The sequence below is a fragment of the Gymnogyps californianus genome, chromosome 1 (assembly GCF_018139145.2).
Source record: "Gymnogyps californianus isolate 813 chromosome 1, ASM1813914v2, whole genome shotgun sequence".
Classification (NCBI taxonomy): Eukaryota; Metazoa; Chordata; class Aves; order Accipitriformes; family Cathartidae; genus Gymnogyps; species Gymnogyps californianus.
The window spans coordinates 158,464,271-158,482,404 of NC_059471.1; the positions used below are offsets into that span (position 1 = coordinate 158,464,271).

General features: G+C 37.5%; 1 protein-coding gene across 1 annotated transcript in view; it reads left to right on the forward strand.

The window, feature by feature from the left end:
• Positions 1–18,134, forward strand: part of CRY1 (cryptochrome circadian regulator 1) — a 38,320-nt gene that overhangs the window by 2,636 nt on the left and 17,550 nt on the right. The gene's annotated exons all lie outside the window — the stretch shown is intronic.

Genomic DNA, 18,134 nt, shown 5'->3' on the forward strand with positions numbered 1-18,134 from the left:
AGTGGCTTTAATGAGCTATTTTTAACCAGCAGTAACACACACATTCACAGTATGCATACACAAGACTTATGATGCAGTTTTTTAGTTTGCCAGCCTCATTTGGCACTTGCGATTAATAATCAAGCATTTTATCTCCTTGGTCACTTGACGACAGTAAGCAAGATCCTGGCTTACATGCCTGTGGAGTAGGGTGTTGAATTAGTCAAAAATATTTTATTTGAGATTAGGAGCAGAGCCCTTCAGCATTTGGAACATGAGTCAAATTTAATCTTCTGGTGTGAATTTACAGTGGTCCTTTCTTAGTTTGAGTTGATTGACACCGAGAGTTTATGTTCTGGTGAGTTTATGGTACTAATGACCGGGGCAAAACTCTTGTCTGTCAGAGGTCAAAGTATGACTAACACAAGTGATAGGAGGAAAAATAGTGCAAGAATACAAGAAACCAGGAGGTGTAGTTTCTTGTTAGAAGTAATACTGTCCCTCTGCAGAGTCACTAGTTACGGTTAATTAAAAAAAAAATGTGTGTTAAATCTGGCAAATAGCAGCCTTTAATACATAGGTGCCTTCTGATTAACTTTTCTCTTTAAATAGTCATGTAACACTCATGAACTAATATTTTTGTGTAATTGCACTGTTGAGCAAGTCTAATTACTAAGCAGTCACATGGTCTTACTGACCTCCTTTTTCCTGGCATTCAGCCTACCTGTTCTGAAGTCATGAATGCTACGTAACAAATGCCAGGGCCGCCTTCAACTCACTTCATTTTTTCTGGATCTGTTCTGTTTCCTCTTATTGTTCCTTCTTTCAAGCTGTCAAATAAATCAAGATGTGCTTCCATTGAGACGTGCTTTTTCTATGTAATGAGTTTTCCAGTGTTCGCAGATCAAGGCTTGTGAGAGGGAGGTTCTTCGGTGCCATAAAAGGTGATGGAGAAGTGGTGGAGGGAGATGCTAAATGGAAAATCAGTCTAACACTCTCTTAAAGTTTTGTCAATTGCTCTTAAACTTTTGGCACCAGAATTAGGGTACATCTAATTGTGTCAACAGAGTAGACAAAGAATGTAACTTACGTACTCCAACAAGTAACCATTACCTACTTATGAAAAAATGTGTTTGTATGTGCTCACAGACTTTTCCATATTAAGGAGAATGGGATCTCATGTTTAGCAATATCACTTAGGGGAGGGTTTCATTTAGTCCTGGTTTTAGTACAGAGTGGCAACTGATCACAATACCTAAAAAGAAATGCAAACATTCTGTTAGTTGCTGCATAAGAATCTACTTTGGGTAATAATTTACTTTTTTAGTTTGTCTTTTTGAGTGTGTATGTATGTTTTTGATATGCTAGTTGAAAGACTGGCATGCAGCAATTGACTTCAAAAAGATGGATAGTCTAATCTTAACAATCCTTGTATTTTTTTAATCATTCCTGAAGAGAACAACTTTCACTTTTAAAATAAGAGTAATAAAATTTGTTTTGTATATCTAGTAGATTTTGTGGGAATATTGATGTGTTTAACATCCTGCAAAGTTAGCTGCTGTTATTATGGCAGATAGTCCTATTGATTTAGGAGAAAGAAAAGATGTGATACGTTATTTTTTTTTTAACGCTCACACCTCAGAGCATATTAAGAACCTGAGTGGAAAAAAAAAGTTTCATTTCCAGGACAATCACTGCAATTCATGGAAATGGGAGCTTGTTTTAAAAAAATTAATATTTAGACATCCTTCTGTAGCATCTGTTAAATTTTGCTATTCTGTGCATCTGGTTTTGAAAATATGCTTATGGTTTCAGGTTATGTGGGTAATGATTTGTCCTAGAGAGACCTGTTTGTTGGATGTGGGATTGGTGAAGAAAGTTTGTCAATAAAATTATTCCATGAGTGATTTAAGTTTTAAATGATATCATATCTGTAATTCAGGCAGGCAAAATCTGTGTATTATACTTTGTTAATTTTGGTGACATGCTTGGTATGTAAAAAGGAGCGCACCGAAATAATTATAACTTCCCTGCTAAAAACATCCCTTTAAGTTTGTTTTCATGCTGTAGCACTTAGGATGAGAATCTGTTTGATTTATGAAACATTTAACATCAAGGTAATTATCTAAAATATAAATAGAGACAATGGTCTTGGGTTTTCATATACAAAGCTAGACATACATCAGTTTGGGAGTAACATTAGTTTTGTATGTATTCTGTAGATATTTTGGGGTTTCTTTTATGGGGTAGGTAGCCTGTGCTGAACTCCACTGCTATAGCCAGGGTGTAACAGGTCCGCAAGGGAACTTCAGTATTCCTGTGCTGTGTTCTAGACATGCCCATCATACCTTTTTAATGAGTGGCTTCAACTCTAGTGCAGTGCGCAACTTGGAGCACTTCTGTCCAACCAGCCCACTAAATTGAGGGTGATTAATCTGTAAATTTCAAAATCTGTTATCAAAGAGTGGTAACTTGTTTTCAGAAGCTGTGTGTTCAGATGGGAGTTCTGTGGTACCGGTGGTTAGATTGGAGAAACCCTCCAGTGGATACACCTAGGCTGCCCACCTGTCCTCTTTCACAGAAAGCCCTGTCTACCCCAAAAGTGCCCACAGTTCAGCGATTCCCTCTATAATTCATCGTGTTATATGATCTAGTCCTATGACTTACAAAGTACGTCACTGAACCACACTGACGTATGTCCTCATGGTTTTAATCCTGCAGTGTTGATGAAAGGGGTGGTTCCACACTTTCGTGATAGCACACAGCCCTGTGGTGAACCAGGTTAGCTCATCAGTCTGTCCGAAAGACATTAGTTACCAGTTTTGGCGAGATTAGCTCTGTGGTAGATCGTGCCAGCAAACAGGTTGCAGTAGTAGTAGTCAAGAGGTGAGAGTGGGAAGGGCAGGTGCCATTTCTTTCAGTGGCAGTATGAATTAGAGCCAGATTAAAATGTCCATATAACTGGCCTGCATTGCTCATGTGTATAGTAACCACTGTGTGTTTTTTTGGAAGGTGATTATTTGTTTCTTCTGTGGCTTGCCATTTGTTGACACCCTTTGAAGTTACATTGTTGAAAATAAGTTTTGGCCCTTTTACTGTGTTAGGGGAAAGGCCTGATTTATTTTTTGTCAAACTGTCAGAATGTGAGAAATAACCCTGCCAGCTCAGAAATTACACTATGCTTGTTTGCTTATTTTAGTGAATGCTCTTGTATCGCCGGATTCTGTAATGTAACTTTTATTAAATTGGACAAGAAGTCTGCAGTGGTTGGTCTGGAGAGAGCAGGTGGTACTGCAAATCCAATTTTATAAGAAGTGTTCAATAAGTTGTTTTTTCCAAGTAACAGTTATTATAGGCCAGAAGAATTCCAGTGAGCATTTATACAGTTTGCTTTTTGACTGCAAGATTGATCTTGAAGGAAACTAATTCCTCAGGTTAAGAAGTTTTGAGGTTTTAGAGACCTGGTTTTACATCACTAATCTCCAGGTTTGAGGATATCAAGAGAAGATTTGGGTAGGGTGTTCTTGATATGTAAGAGTAGCACGTGGACTTTGAGTATCAAGGGACAAATGCGGTCTTGAAACAACCCGTAGGATTATTTCAGTCTTCCTTCTCTTGGGACCAGAAATCTATTTTTGTTTTGTTTTACCTAAGTATCAATAGATTGCATTCTTTATTTGAGCAGGGGAAGGTAATCTGTCTGCAACTTGTGGTGTTACCTCCTCTGGTCTTAAAAGGAGAGGGTGATAACCCCCAACAAACACCGTCTGTGGTGAACACGAAAGCAGCTTTTTTTTAGGCAATCAAGAATACAGATTTTTTTTTTCCCCAGCTGATCAGTGTGTGGCAGTGTCAATGAATTCTGCATCAGTTCTTCAAAGCAAATTATTTTATATATTATCATACCCTTTTGGCCATTTTCATGCAATAAAGTATATTTTCCTCCAGTTTATGAAAATGTCTTCATTCCTACCAATGGAAGCTACTCTTTAAACATATTTCATTATGCAAATATTGCAGAAAAAGCTGTCTGTCACTGTACCACCTGAACTTTTGGGTTTCTGACAGTTTATCTACAGCATGAAAGCCTTTATTTTCAAGGAAAGTGATTCTTTTCCATACTCCCTCAATGCCTGGCAGGTTTTCAGGTTAGTTATATAACCTGTGATAGGAAGGTCAAGCTGCCAGCAAAGTCGGCCATTTTTTCAGTGTAGAAGTCACACTAAAGTCTGTGATGTATTAATTTGTATATTGAAAGAAACTCTTTGCTTTAGGGAATTTTGTGACCTTCCCATAATGACCTAAAAAGGCAAAAGTCAGCTTGAGCATGAATTGGTTGTGTAAGTAGTGTGGGAGTATGTGGCTTTGTGTTTTACAGACTTAGTAATTTGCATATCACATTTTAGCAGGCTTAATAGCTGTGCCTTTGATTACCTCTAGGAAAGGACTGGATTTGATTACCGAGGTAAGAACTTCATATAATTTTGGTGCAATACATTTTACTTAAATTTTTCAGAACTCCAATTTAAATGTGGAGCAAGGTTAATTTGTGTGCTTCTATATACTTCTGGCTTTCAAGTTCTTTGCAGTCTAGGTCAACAGGTGAACTACAATTGCAATGTTCTTCTAACCCCAAAGCCTCCATATATTTTTCAGGTCACCATTAAGCATTTGCTTTCACTGCTTTGGAGTTTTGTGTATGTAGATGTTTCTTTATGCAGGAATAAAGCTTTAGCAGAGATGAAGAATAGACCAGAAAGGACTGGGGAAAACAGGTCAATATTACAATGTTCTGTTTCAAGTGTGTAAATGAAGGTAGCTGTGGCAAAAGTCTACATGTATATCTATACTTTTGGAACAGTTACAAATCCGAGACCATACCAATTACTAATGGAGAGATAATAAAATTAACACGAGCTTTGTTAGCATTAGTTTAGACAGTAGCTGAGATGCAGTGAACAGAGCTTCCTAAAATAAACATTTTCTTCTTAAATTCTGTACTTTGATTTTTTTTTTTTTAAATTGCCTTAGTATTTGAAAGGTCTATATTGGTAAACCTGGGTAGGAAATAAGAATTTGATAATACTCAGGGTTTCAGAAGTAAATTCAGGTGTCAAACCTGAATAATCTCTTTGAAAAGTGCTAACACAACAAGCTCCTTGCAATAGGATGGAACCTGTTCAGAGTATCAGAGATGGAAGGGATTTCTTCCAGTTGAACATTGGTCAGGATGTGTCCTGCAAGTCTAATTTCTGTATTGACAGGCATGTGATGTCATGTACACCTGGGCTTTTGTGTTATGCATTGCTTCCTCCTGTAACTAAACTAGAGAAACTTTCTGGGCCTGCTTTCGAAACTTACTTTATCTCCCTGTTTCCTGATATGTAGGAAAGCATTTCCTTTCCTGTTCAGTCACATGCAGTCCTTTTTTTAACATCTGTTAGTACGTTTGTGACTCTTGCACAGCCATGAAAAGTAAAGGCTGCAAAATTCTTGCACTGTAAGTTTGATTCCTTTCAAAACACAAACTCCTATCCTTTCAAAACGTAAACCAGAAATGTTGAAAAAAATCTGTTTAAGCTCAAATGGAGAAGTTGTGCAGTATGAATACATGCTGTTATTGATCTTCAGTGATGGAGATAAAATATCTACAGTACAGGCTACTTAGGAACAGCTCCTGTAAGGAAAACTTGGATTTTTCTATCTGTTATCTATCCAAAGTGTGGAATCCATGACCTAGGAAATGCTTTACTTCTTATAGTAAGGAACCTGTGGAGTTCAGCGCTTACAGATTTTTTTTTTTTTCTTAATGCCAATATTCTACTTACCTTGTAGGTGAAGGGTAAACTGTGCTGCAATTGAGAGAGAGTGGGGCAAAATAATGATTGAAATAGGAGGGCAACTTTCATCAGAAAGATGAGTAAATAAATAGGTAACTTCATGTAGGTTGCTTGTTACTTCATGCCTTGTATAGTTTGTAAGACATCATCATTGTCTGCACGGTTACAATTTTGCTATGCACTAAAGATACAGAACACCATGGCAAGCTTTATCTCAGTTTCGCAACATGTGCAGTTCTGAAGTACTGGAGAAGTGTACAGAGAATTGTGAGACTCCATTTTATAGAGCAACTCTCATTAAAAATAGTTAATGATATGATTTCCAATACATTGGATTAATTGAAGAATGGAGTAAAATTTTTCTTTCGTATGTTCTCTTGTGAGTTTCCTCTGAGTTGAAATTTTCTGTCTGTAAATTCTGTGGCATAAAGTGAAATTTTTTTTAAATTTTTTTCTCCTATTCGTATTTCACTTTCTTGAGAATAAACAAACTCATTTTTTCTAGGAGTCTTAAAGTAGAAAAAGAGAACAATACAGCTCTTAGCAGAGATTGCCTACTATTGTTTCCCTTATTCCCTTCTCATGGGAGAGGCATGATTCTACATCTGTAAAACTGAGATATGCATTTAAACTAAAATATTCTACAGAGTAATTTCTGCCATCCAAGTTTCAGAAGGGTCTTTGGGAAGGAGATTGCATTTTGGTTTTGTTCTTTGTTTTCGTAAGACTTGTTACTAGTAAACTCAAGAAGCTGAAACTATCCAAGTCTTAATGAGGGTGATCAAGCAAAGGATGTGTTATTTGGGTTGCCTAGGGATAATTCCTGTGACTTTCCATCATTACTTTTCAGTAGATGGCAGGCTTAGTAAGATCTAGTTTACTGTACTTTATCTGTGTTTCTTTTTAGACAGTGTAGCTGTTTGCTGTTTACTGCTATTATGCAATATATCCCAAATCCTGTGAATGCTTCTTTAAATGACTTTTTATGAGTGACTTTTTCATTTTCTTTTCTCCAGCATACTCTTTAACTGGTATGACCTGGAAACATTTACTAATGTGTAGTTTCTTCAGTTTATTACAAAGGAAGAAGCTGTAAATTGCTGTGATATTGATAGTTCAGCTTTAATTGTGGTTTATTTTCCTCTTTTATTTCAAGGCTTTCATAATCTGAGGAGATTTGTATAAAGATTAGTTTTGATCATATAGTCATTCATTTTGATCATATAGTGATGGTGTTTTTCAGTGAGCAGGGTTTTTTCATTTGATTGAAATTTCCTTTCTGTAAGCTAGGTGCCAATAAATTTACTGGTGAGAAGTAATTTATTTCAGCGCTAGTGTGTTTTTCTTCAAAACCATGAAGAAAATCATGGGTTTGTGGGGATAATGTGGATCTTCCTGTTTTTACATTTTAGATTTTGGCTTTCTACATTCTTTCAAATATAACTCCACCAACCTCTCTTTTTCAGTGCCAACTCTGAAACATTGTGTTAGTTTGCCAAAGAAAAGTTCTTCAATGCTGTGTTTACTGAAAGTTTTACTCCAGTTCTTTACTACTTCCATATGAGACAGCGCAATGGAGCTCGTGTTTTTGGCACTGGAGGTCATGCTTTCAAACGAAAAACTGTTACTAGTGATCAGATGTTCCTCTTGCAGTAGCAGCCTTTCTGACTTTTTTCATAATTCTGCAATTTTTTTCTGCTACTAGTCCATCTTTCTTCCAGAATCCTACCTTTGCAGTTGCTGTTCTATGGCTTGTCAAGTACAATGGTAAAGTCAAAATAATTTTTAGGGGTTTTTTGCTGTTCTGTTTGAAGACTATGAGATTTGCAGGAGTAATTATCTCATCATATATGATTTGTTCCCAAGTGAAAGCGTGGGGGAAATTTCAAAAACTTTTCCGCTCGCAGTACCATATTGTCATCAATTCCAGTATTTTTCCTGCTGAACTTACAAGTTCTAAGACGACTTAAGGTAAAGTAAGCTTTGGAGAGCTTAGCTGCGTGTGCTTTGTTTTTCTGCTTTTGTAGTATGAGCTACATCTGTCAGAATCTTTCTGTTAACTGAAGTTTTAATTAGGATGTACTATATGGTAATGCATAGCTTGCCTTTTGTTGGAATGAGTTGTCTTTCGCTTGGAAGTGTTAGTCTCTTGTGCTTACCTCTTAAATTTTACCTTGAATGAAAGCTTTTGAACTTGGGGTTTGCATAAATTGATCAAAAAATACATATGCACAAGTCAGTGTGATTGATGTTAGAAGCCTTGTAGGCTTATTTCTACAGAGATAATCTTTATTTTCTTCACAAGGTTAAGATATAGTTCAATGAAAAGTTGCACTGGTGATCTTTTTTCCTTTGTCATAAGGTTAATGGTCATTAACAACAACAGTAAACAGGAAATTAAGTAATTGTCAATGTTACTTCCTGGGTTTGTGTGGTACCTTTGTATGTCCCCGCTCCACCGTCCGTGCAGTGTTAAATAGGGTTTAAAAACGTGTTAGCTTTACCTGTCATTCACGAGGGTTTTTCTTTTATGCAGATTTAATGTTATTTAGACCTGTAATGAAGGATTACGTCCGTTAGCTTGTGCTAGGATGGCAGTACTGAAGCAGCCTGTTTGTGCTGAAGCTTGCTGCCAGCTGTTGACTCTGGCAGGGGACATGTTGTTCACGAGCTGCCGTTCGTTTTGACACCTTCCCCTTCTGTTTTTTTATCAGCTCCTCCAGTTTTGAACATTGGCTTCGTACTTTTTGAACTCCAAGCACGTATTAGGTTTCACCTAACCTTTAGTAGCCAGCTCTTCTAAATATGACACAGAGGAGCAGAACCGACCCGCTGCTTGTACCTGCTCGAAGCCTTTCTCTGTCCTGGTTAGGAATAAAGTTCGGCTGCAGTACAGGAATCCTCTCGAAGCGGCTCCAAAGGGAAGGAGAAATCAGCTCCTGCTACAACAGTTACATATAACTGGAAAAGTAGGTCATTGTGGCAGGGAGTAGTCCAAACAGCCGCCTGGTTGCTGCAGCAACGACCTACTTTAGGAAACTATTTTTGTTGATTCATATTGAAATGTTTTTCTTACAACTAGTATAAGGAAATGATCAGGTTATGAGACATGTAGCAATGAAAGCTGCGGACTTTGTAGACTCCCCCTGCCCCCCTCCCTTTTTCCCCCCCCCCCGCTTTGGCCTTGCCCCTTGATGTTGGACGTATGGAGATTAAAGCAAATAAGGTTTGTTTTTCATCAGTTTGACCTCTAGTGGGGAACATCTCTTCTTGCTTGAAGGTTCTGCATAGCAATAATACTTACCAATGGTGATTAAGTTTCCAGAGTTCAGAGCCTACGAATGCTCCCCTATCATTTTTGTCTATAGAAATAACTTCGGAGTTTAAAAAAAAAAAAATCTTCTTTCTTAGGAGTATCTCTTTTCTGGGATGCTAACAGTTTGTGTTGATATTCAACTGCTCTTATTTTAACCACTTTGTCTCCAACAAAGTTTATCCACCATCAGGAGGTGGGCTTGGTGCCCCTCCCCCCCTTTTTTCCTTTCTTTTTTTTTTTCCTTTAAATTGGCAGTGTTCCTGTCTGCGTCTTCTGTGTTGCTATTAATTGTGATCCTGGCACAAGCAAACTGGAAAAAAGAAAATGATCCTGTGTAGGATGATGTCTTCCAGTTGTCTGCCTTTATTCTTTCAACAGTCAAAATAATAAAAGAAAAAATATCTGTGACTGGTATTCAGGAGGTGAATTTTGGTAATTCATTCTTGTCTTCTGAAAGGAGTGGGTAGACAGGGAAAACAAGGAAAATATAAAAATACAGTTTTCTAATAAAGGTTTCATTCTTCATAAAATAATTCTTCATCTAAACTACTATCACTTCTGCAGAGATGATTGAATATCACTTTTTAGTTATCAGAATATTCCACTTAACAGTACTATGTAACTTTTCAAGATTAATTTAGTTACTTCAGGTGAGGTACTTTCTGTTGGTCCTGACCTTCAGTATTGCAGTGAACTGCTACAGTCGTGGCAGACGAAGATAGCATGTTTATCTAGAGGTTATTAGGATTTTTTAAGCTATTATATCTTGAGCTATATTTCAGTTTTGTTTATCGGGGCTTACATTACTGAGCTCTGTGCATCTTTTCTATCAGCTCTAGACTTTGAGATGGAAGGCCTCTGCAGCATGAAGTGAACCATTACCTCCATTAGTCTACTCATGCTACAAAAGTTTGGGACAAAGTGGAGTTTTTCTGGATGTATGCAGCTTAATAAACAAAGCTGTGTTTCAGTTATTTGGGGCTTTTTATGTTTTTAAAAAATGTTGATTCTTTCTACATGACTATTACTCAAAAACCTGAACACATTTTGTTCATGTTTACCTTGTATTCAGCTGTAAATGACTAATTTCCATTTTGAAAGACCAGTTCAGAAAATTTTGGCCTCCTTGATTCATAAGAGTAGCAATGAGAAGTTAGGATAATGCTGAATGTCTGACCACCATAATGCGAGCACCACAGAGATGAAATCCAGTCAGTTTTAATTAAGATTTTCAGGAATAGCGTCAGGGTTTTTTTCCGTTTTCCAAACTTTCTACCAATTTCTGTGCTTGCTAGGAGATTTCAGCTCTATCCTTAATTCTCTTTTATTAGTTTAAGAGATTTTTCAGATACGGGAAGCCAGAGATGATGGAATTATATCTTAAGGACTTGCAATTTATGCAGTGTAGTTGAGAAATAGATGCATTTTACACAGTGTTTCATTTCTGGGAAACTTAAAACTGTGCCAAATCTTATTAGCAGTAATTATAACCTTAAAAAGGTCACTTTAGTGTAAGGAAAGTAAAAGGATTTTGTTAAAGTAAATGAGGGGCTGTATAAAATTTGTCCTTCAGAATCAGATTGCAATACTGTATCTTGTTATAGTGCTCTTATTGCGTTTGCTCTTTTGAAATGAGCCATAGCTGTTACTTTGTCATGAACAGCTTAAATTGCCGAAAATAACGTGGCTGAACTATTTTATAAAGCAGGCCAGCTCTGGTTTAATTACATCAAGCCTTATGAGCTGCTCATTTAAATAAGAGAACTTGGGTGTATGAGAATAAGGAGTTTTAAATTTATTTAAGTGTGAGCATGTCTGTCCTCTGAAGTAACTTGGTTTTGTAATTTGCTTCTAGGTCCTATTTCCCCAGCTGTCCCCACTGCAAATACATTTGTTTGCTCTTGCGTTTTCCTTTATGGATCCAACTAGTTTCTCTCTGGAAAGAGTGGGCATAAGGAATTACAGTCAAATAATAAGGACTTTGATTTATCAGATTGGAATTAGAGGATTGGAGAAAAATAAACACAGAATATATACATTAAAGAATGGAAGACACTGGGAGAGAGATTTAGGAAGCTGTGAGCCTGTTAGTCTCCTATCGCCAGAAGGCTGACCTTTGTAACAAGCAAGTAATTTGAGATGTTTGTTGCTAGTTATATGGGAATAGTTTAGATGAATAATAGGTGCCCTTTGAATGGGAAGTTAAGATCCAGATCTTTGCAGAAGCTGACTACACTATTTGCTGTGACGTATGGCTCTCGAAATAGGAACCAAATACAGACTGCTATTTGGGAGACTATGAATGTCTTTTGAATAGGACAAAAATTTTGTGTGTTTCCTTACTTTTGGGGAATGCTAACCTTGAAAAGGTAGTTCAGTTGGCAAGAAATTAATGAGGAATGATATGTAAGGAAATGCTAGCTTTGTGTCCAATGTAAGCTAGGTTAGATTCAAATGATTTTGTTGTTCTTAATAGAGCAGTATTGCTTGCTGTAGTTGGTATTCTAGTCCCACTCCATATGTGAAATGCTCTTTACTATTTAGCTTCAAAGAAGATGCACCAAAAAGGGCTCAGCTTGGAGAGATTAAATTTTAAACGTTGCTTTCTCTCAATTATTGTTCAGAGCCCTTTCTTTCATCCTTTTTCAAAGAGTTGAATTTGTTTTTTAAGAACTTCTTTTTACAGCAATTAACGAGTACTTAAGCTGAACATGGGCTTGGGTGTATCTTGAATTCTTCCTCCATCGCAGCTCTGCTTTGGCTTGAAGATTATATCAGTAGTAAATATTACAGGAAAAAAAGCCAAGTGACGCACTTCATGGTCTGTGTTTAGTTTTGTTTTTGCATTGGATCAGCTCTTAGTAAGTTATGAAAGATGCTGACGTCCTGAATTGCACTCTAAGGAGCTGTTTTTTCTCCACTGACTGTCGAGCAACCCTGCAGGAGATTAGTTAGCTCCCACAGCCACTTCACTGTAGTATCTAGAGTTGAATAACGTGAACTTTTTTCTGCTCTTGTGTATGAGCTTAAAGGATAATACCTCTATGAAATGTATTATTGTATACCTTTTTAGGATGTGGAAGTTGTATGTGATATTTGCTGAAACAATGTAATATAATAAGGCATGCTTCTGTGACCTTGACTTGGTAATAGGAAAATATTACTATGGCATGCTGCCAAAGGATGCGGTGGAGTGTACATAACACTTAAATCCTGTCTGAGCTTAATCTTCTTATAGTTTCATAAGAATACACTGCTCACGCTAAGACATGTTGGTTGGTGGCAATCAAACAGGAAAATATACTGATAAAATCTTAAATATTTGTATGTAGTACATCAAATTTGATATACTTCTCAGTGTCTCATACTCTGTTTTGGTATTAGATGAAATCCGCCTTATGATTCCTGTAGAAGCTAGTATGAGGAATATGCTTACCTAAATGATACTGGACTTTCATAATGACCTAACTGAACATACGGCAAAATAGCAGATATGTATGAAAGAAAGGCTCACTCTCTCTCTCTCCCCGTGAAGAGAAATAAATGTTGCATAGTTTATTAATACAAGCAGGGTCTAATGCTGTAAACTATACTCAAATAAAAAAATGTGGTTGATGTTATACAGTATGTAATATTCTTTCTTTTTATTGAATCCAGCTCTGCTAAACTCTGAAAGATGAAGGAGGAATATCTGATAGCAACGTTGGAAAAAAAAAAATTGAATGGGAAAATAAAACTAGCAAACATTAGGCTGCTTAAGATAATTTTGATAGACAAAGTGTAGGTGGCAATCAAATATCCATAATGACATGAGTCTCTTGTTTGACAGTGCTTTTCTTTCACTGGAAAGATTGTAATCAATGGCTTGGTGTGAGGACTAGTGGGTAGATAGAAGGTATTTTAAAAGATTGGTTAAACGGAAGTTTGGATGGATTGCTGGAAGTTGACCAGTCATAGGTAAAAATACTAATTAAACTTAGGAAAGAAAGAAGTTTTAGGACTGTTCTTTTTCGCTCAACTTTTTAAACTTCTTCCTCAGAATGAGGAAGCCTGATTAGATTCCTTTCTTTTGTGTGGTACTGGCTGTGCAGTCTAACACTCCTGCCTTGCCTAATAGTTAAATTCAGAATTTGGATCAGTTCAGAAAAAAACTGAAACTTAAGTTTATTGATTCTTAATGGCTTAGCACCACCATTTTCAGATGTGAATGACACCTGAACGAGAAGTCGTTTCCTTTTAAGTTCCCTCAGTTCCCAGCAACTCTCCTCATTTCGTAGTGGCAAGGATGGTTCTATGTGATTGTACTTTCTGGGTGTTTATTACTCCAAAAAATAACCCCAAATAAGACTTAACGGTAGCCTTAAACAGTGTGTCTATAAGTATCCTTCTTGCAAGTCTCCTCCTAAATAAAAATGCTGCCTTTTTAACAGACTGCTCCTGACTTCTTCCCTGGAGAAAGTCTTTAATCATGTTAATAGTGCAGAGCCAGGAAGGTTGCATGACGTAGTGCTTAGTTTTGTTCATTTTGTTAATGGTTAACTGTGTTAACAATTAGTTATTTAACTTTTTGAATTTCTGCCTTGATGGTACCAGTTTATTTCAGTTGCATGGTAGCTAAAATTATGATCTGTATTGTGCAAACCAGTTTCCGGCAGTCACTCTTAAGATGCGGGGGGACAGAATGTTTAGTTTAGATTTCAGACCCCAGCAGACTTTGCATGATTGGCAGCAGGGAAGATTGTGGAGCTCCTTGGAGTAAACATCTAAGATTTTATGTGCATGTCTTTTAAAGAGTGTGGTCTTCAGAAGCTTTCATGAAAATTCTGAATATCATAATTAGATGACCCTGAGCAAAATGTGTGTAATGTCCTCCAAGAAAGTTGCTTGAAGACAGGTATGCTTTGGATCGGCATCTTCCCTTTGTTACAATATGTAAGTCTTTTCTGCCTCCCTCCATCACCTCAGTCATGCATGTACCTCACACAGTTTGCTACTGTGAAATTAATGGTGAACTTTTCCTTCCTCTGGTTTGTCCAAGGGAAGTTGAAGACCAGATGCAGAGACCTGGGCTGATGCTCTAATCTGATAAAAAATATCCGTGCATCCTTTTTGTGTCTTTTTAATGAAGTCATGTCATGTAGTTTTTATATTCATTCAAAGTGAAAAAGAAAGTGTTTTCCCATTGACTGTTAGGTTGAGAGGAAAAAGTTTTAGATTGCAGACTCAGAAATGTGACCTGTTACTGTAGGGAGAGATTTAAATGGCTCCTAATTGCCACACTTTGGTGTAAAGTGTAATAGAGTTCAAGCCTAGTAGCTCTTACTTCATAGCTGCTGTGAAGAAACTTTGCCTCAAGAGCTCATATACTGAAAAGAAATTACTTTTTAGGAGATAGAGGTTTCATATTTGGTTTCAGTTCACAGACTAATGTACCATGCATTTTCATTTGTGTTATACTGTGAAAGGGATATGTTTGTGAGCATTTTGATGTACCTCTTCAGAGAGAAAGCTCAAATAATTTTGCCTTGTCTGTGCTAGAATGCTGATCTTAATTATGTTTAAATGTCTGCACTGAGCAAAACACCTGCATGTTCCTGTGCGGCAGTAAGTGCCCATGCATGGTGTTAGGGTCATTCAGAACTATTTTCACTTGCAAACAGGTGTTACCAGTCAAAATGATACTTTGGAAAACTAAAAACTCTTCTCTTCCAGATCCCATAATAATTCACTGTGACAGTGTGTTGAATGCTGAGAATTATTATTTTATTACTTTTCTATTAGTGTGCTTAATATGTGTGGGGGCGTGCATATTGTGGACGTGTTGTTACTCCTCCCTGACATGTGTATGTTATAGATGAAACATTAATTTGCTAGGACAGGAGATAAATGCAATGCATTACAATGCCATGCCAAAATTGGAGAAGGTGCTGGAATTAGAAGTTGTCGCAGGGAGTTGGTGCAATTAAAGCATTTCCTTTCACGTAGGCCTATTCACATAGGCATCTGTTAACACGTTAGATGAATGCAGAAGTTCTGAAAGGTAGAATTTTCCTTCCTTAAATTCAAAGTAACTTGTATCTGGATATACCTGAACCTAGGTATTAATTAGCATGTATTTAACCATAGTAAAGATTACATGCTGCTTCTGCAAATTCCAAGATCCTCATGAGAAAGAGGAGGTGAAAACTTTGGTTATGACAAGTAGCTGATTCAACTATAAGTTTCTTGGTAGTGGTTGTATCTAGAAGTAATGATTTAAGAAGGTTCACTTTTAATTGAGCAAGGCAAATCTATATAAAGGCTTTTCTTTCTGACAAATGTTATTAACACTTTAATGAGAAAATGCCTTCAGATGTAGTATAGCATAAATATAGCTGGTTAAAACAAAATAGATGAGTAATTATTTGCAGCACATTTTGTTAAAACACATTTGGTCCAACTGAAAGATTCAAATATGCTTAATAAGGTGCACGCTTACTCTGAGTAACCACTTGTAAACTGAATGTGTTCTGAAAGGTAAAAGCAGTATTCTTTTGCATCACTGTTGCCGTAGATATCACAGGGTCGCTAGGGTTTAATTTGGTCTATTGTTTTTGAACGATATGCTTTCAGTGACAGTCTTGCAACTCAAACTGTGGTTTGGCTGTTTTTCATTTGTTCTGTTTTTGTTCAGGTAGGGGGAATGTGTGTCTCCCCCGGCCACTCCACTGCTCCCTTCCTACATGTATTTAACAATAGGAGTCTACACCATTATGTTTGTTAAATACATGAGAGTTTTATGGAGATTGAAATGCAGGAGTGTGGTAAGAGATAGTTAAAAGAGATAATAGAGGGGATTTGGGGAACAAACAAAATAGAGATTAAACAGTATTAAGGGCAAGTTTAGGGATCTTGGATGTGAATTTGAGACTAGGTCAGTGCATGTAATCTTCTTGAATAGGATTTTGTGCCAAGTCCAGACTAGAAGTTGTATGTTATGGTCAGTCAGGTAGGAGGAAAAGAGATTGAGAAATTAGAGGGAACTGAGATGCATATAAGAAAAAAAAAAAAACCCACCTAACAATTTCCTGAAAGACAGATTTTTACTTTGAATAGTTATGAGCATTTTATGTCGCCAATTTCTCTTCGTGCCTGTTCCCTGTATTCTGTGATACAAGTTAAAAAACCAACCAAACAAAACCGAAACCAAAAAACCACACCAAAAAACAACAAAACCCCACCAAACAAAAAAACCCCAACCTTTCCTGGACTGTTCCAAAGGCATCCGGGACACTATTGCAGTTTGTCTTCATAGTGATTTGTGAAGTATAAGTGAAGGCACATGCTCTTTGAAAGCAAGATTCAGGTGGATAAGATTAGTGATAAGGCCTGTCATTCCAGGTTTCAAAAAAAAAAGATAAAATGAAGCTGTACTTTTCAGAGTCCATCTGTAAGTGACTTTGGCCTGGGAATGTGGGGCCCAAGTTCTCTCTGATAGAAGCATATGCGATTCTCATCTGATTCTTAAAATTTCTCCTGTGTGGTTTCTAACTAAATGAGTATACAGAAGCTTCTTTTTAGATACAGCATATCCTTCATGATCTTGCTGCTCCGGAGTTTTTTTTTCAAAATCGAATTTAGCAAAGTGAGAGAATTAGACATTTTTTGGCTTGTTCCAGTCATTAGACATGTAAGTATAGTTGCCAGCCGAGAAGCAGTTGTATTCTTGTACACTGACTTCCTCTCAGACTTGCTTTCTGTTACCCTTTCAGGTCAAGTGAGCCACACATTTTTGGCATTTAACAGCAGCTAGGGAGTTTTCCTGCCAGCCTTCCATATCTTAATTTTTTTCCATATAAAGTTGGAGGCAGTATGTGTTAGGTAGGCATCACTTATATATTGCTAAATCTCTAGAAAACATAAAAAATGTTGGTAGGTTTCCAACAGTCATGTGTGCTATATCCCTCCTAGAAGGTGTAGCTTTTTCATTGTAACTGGTTATTTTTTAGGATTCATTCTTAAAAACCTAGGTGTTTTATGAACTCCTGATTTTAGTAAACCTGGTTGCTCGGTGCCTTTGTCTTTGTAATGCTCTGGGCACTTGCAGTGGTGCAGCCTGCCCTTCCCTGGTAGCTCTGCACCTTTTCACCCAGGCTGCAGGCGCAGTGTCTCCAGGCCTCTGGCACTGCTTTCCCTGTGTTGGTCTCAGGTGGTTGCTCCTGTGGTGTTATCCTCGTGGCCTTGCACCTGCCCAGTGTTGTTACAGCAGGCTCTCTCAGGAATAATGGCCTGCAGTGTGGGAATCTCCTCTTCCCCCCCACTTTGGGTGTAGCTTTTGGTTTATGGCAGGGGATCCAATAATGTGTGTGCACAGAGGTTAATGACTGGCAGACTCTGACTCAGTGGCTGCCCTGATCAACACACACTTTGGTGAGTGCCAACAGTATTGTAAGTAAGAACAACTGACAGGGTTTGAGCAGCTCCTGGTGAAAACCGTATTGTTACTACAAGGAAAAACATTGTGGAGGAGCAACTTGTTACGCTGGAGAGGAGTCCAGGGGAAGGGCACTCATCTGGGGACCCCCAGCATCTCTCTCTGGCTGGCTGCAAGGGAGAATTTTCATTTTTCCTCTCCTTCCTTTTGTTTTTATTTCTTCCCCCAAACAAGTTTCACCATTGGAGTTATTTTTAGTTACTGTACCCACTAGTAAACCTTTGCACATGTGAAGCTGTCTTAACGTCCTTTGTGCAACTACCTGTTTCTCTTGAAGACTTGCAGATTTGCAGTGCCCCATTCCCCCCCTCCCCCCCTTTTTTTTTTTCCTTATTTGCTGAATTGCTCCTTAAATAGTTCAGGTGAGGTTACAGCCAAGATGCATGGAACTGTTTGTTACGTAGAGGGCTATTTTAATAAATGAAGGCCAAAGGGATAGTTACGACCATGTAGTCCTCTGGTATGCTGTTTTTAGTAACAGTTCAGGCTGCTGTGTTGTAAGGCTGCTGTGTTGTAAGAAGGACTT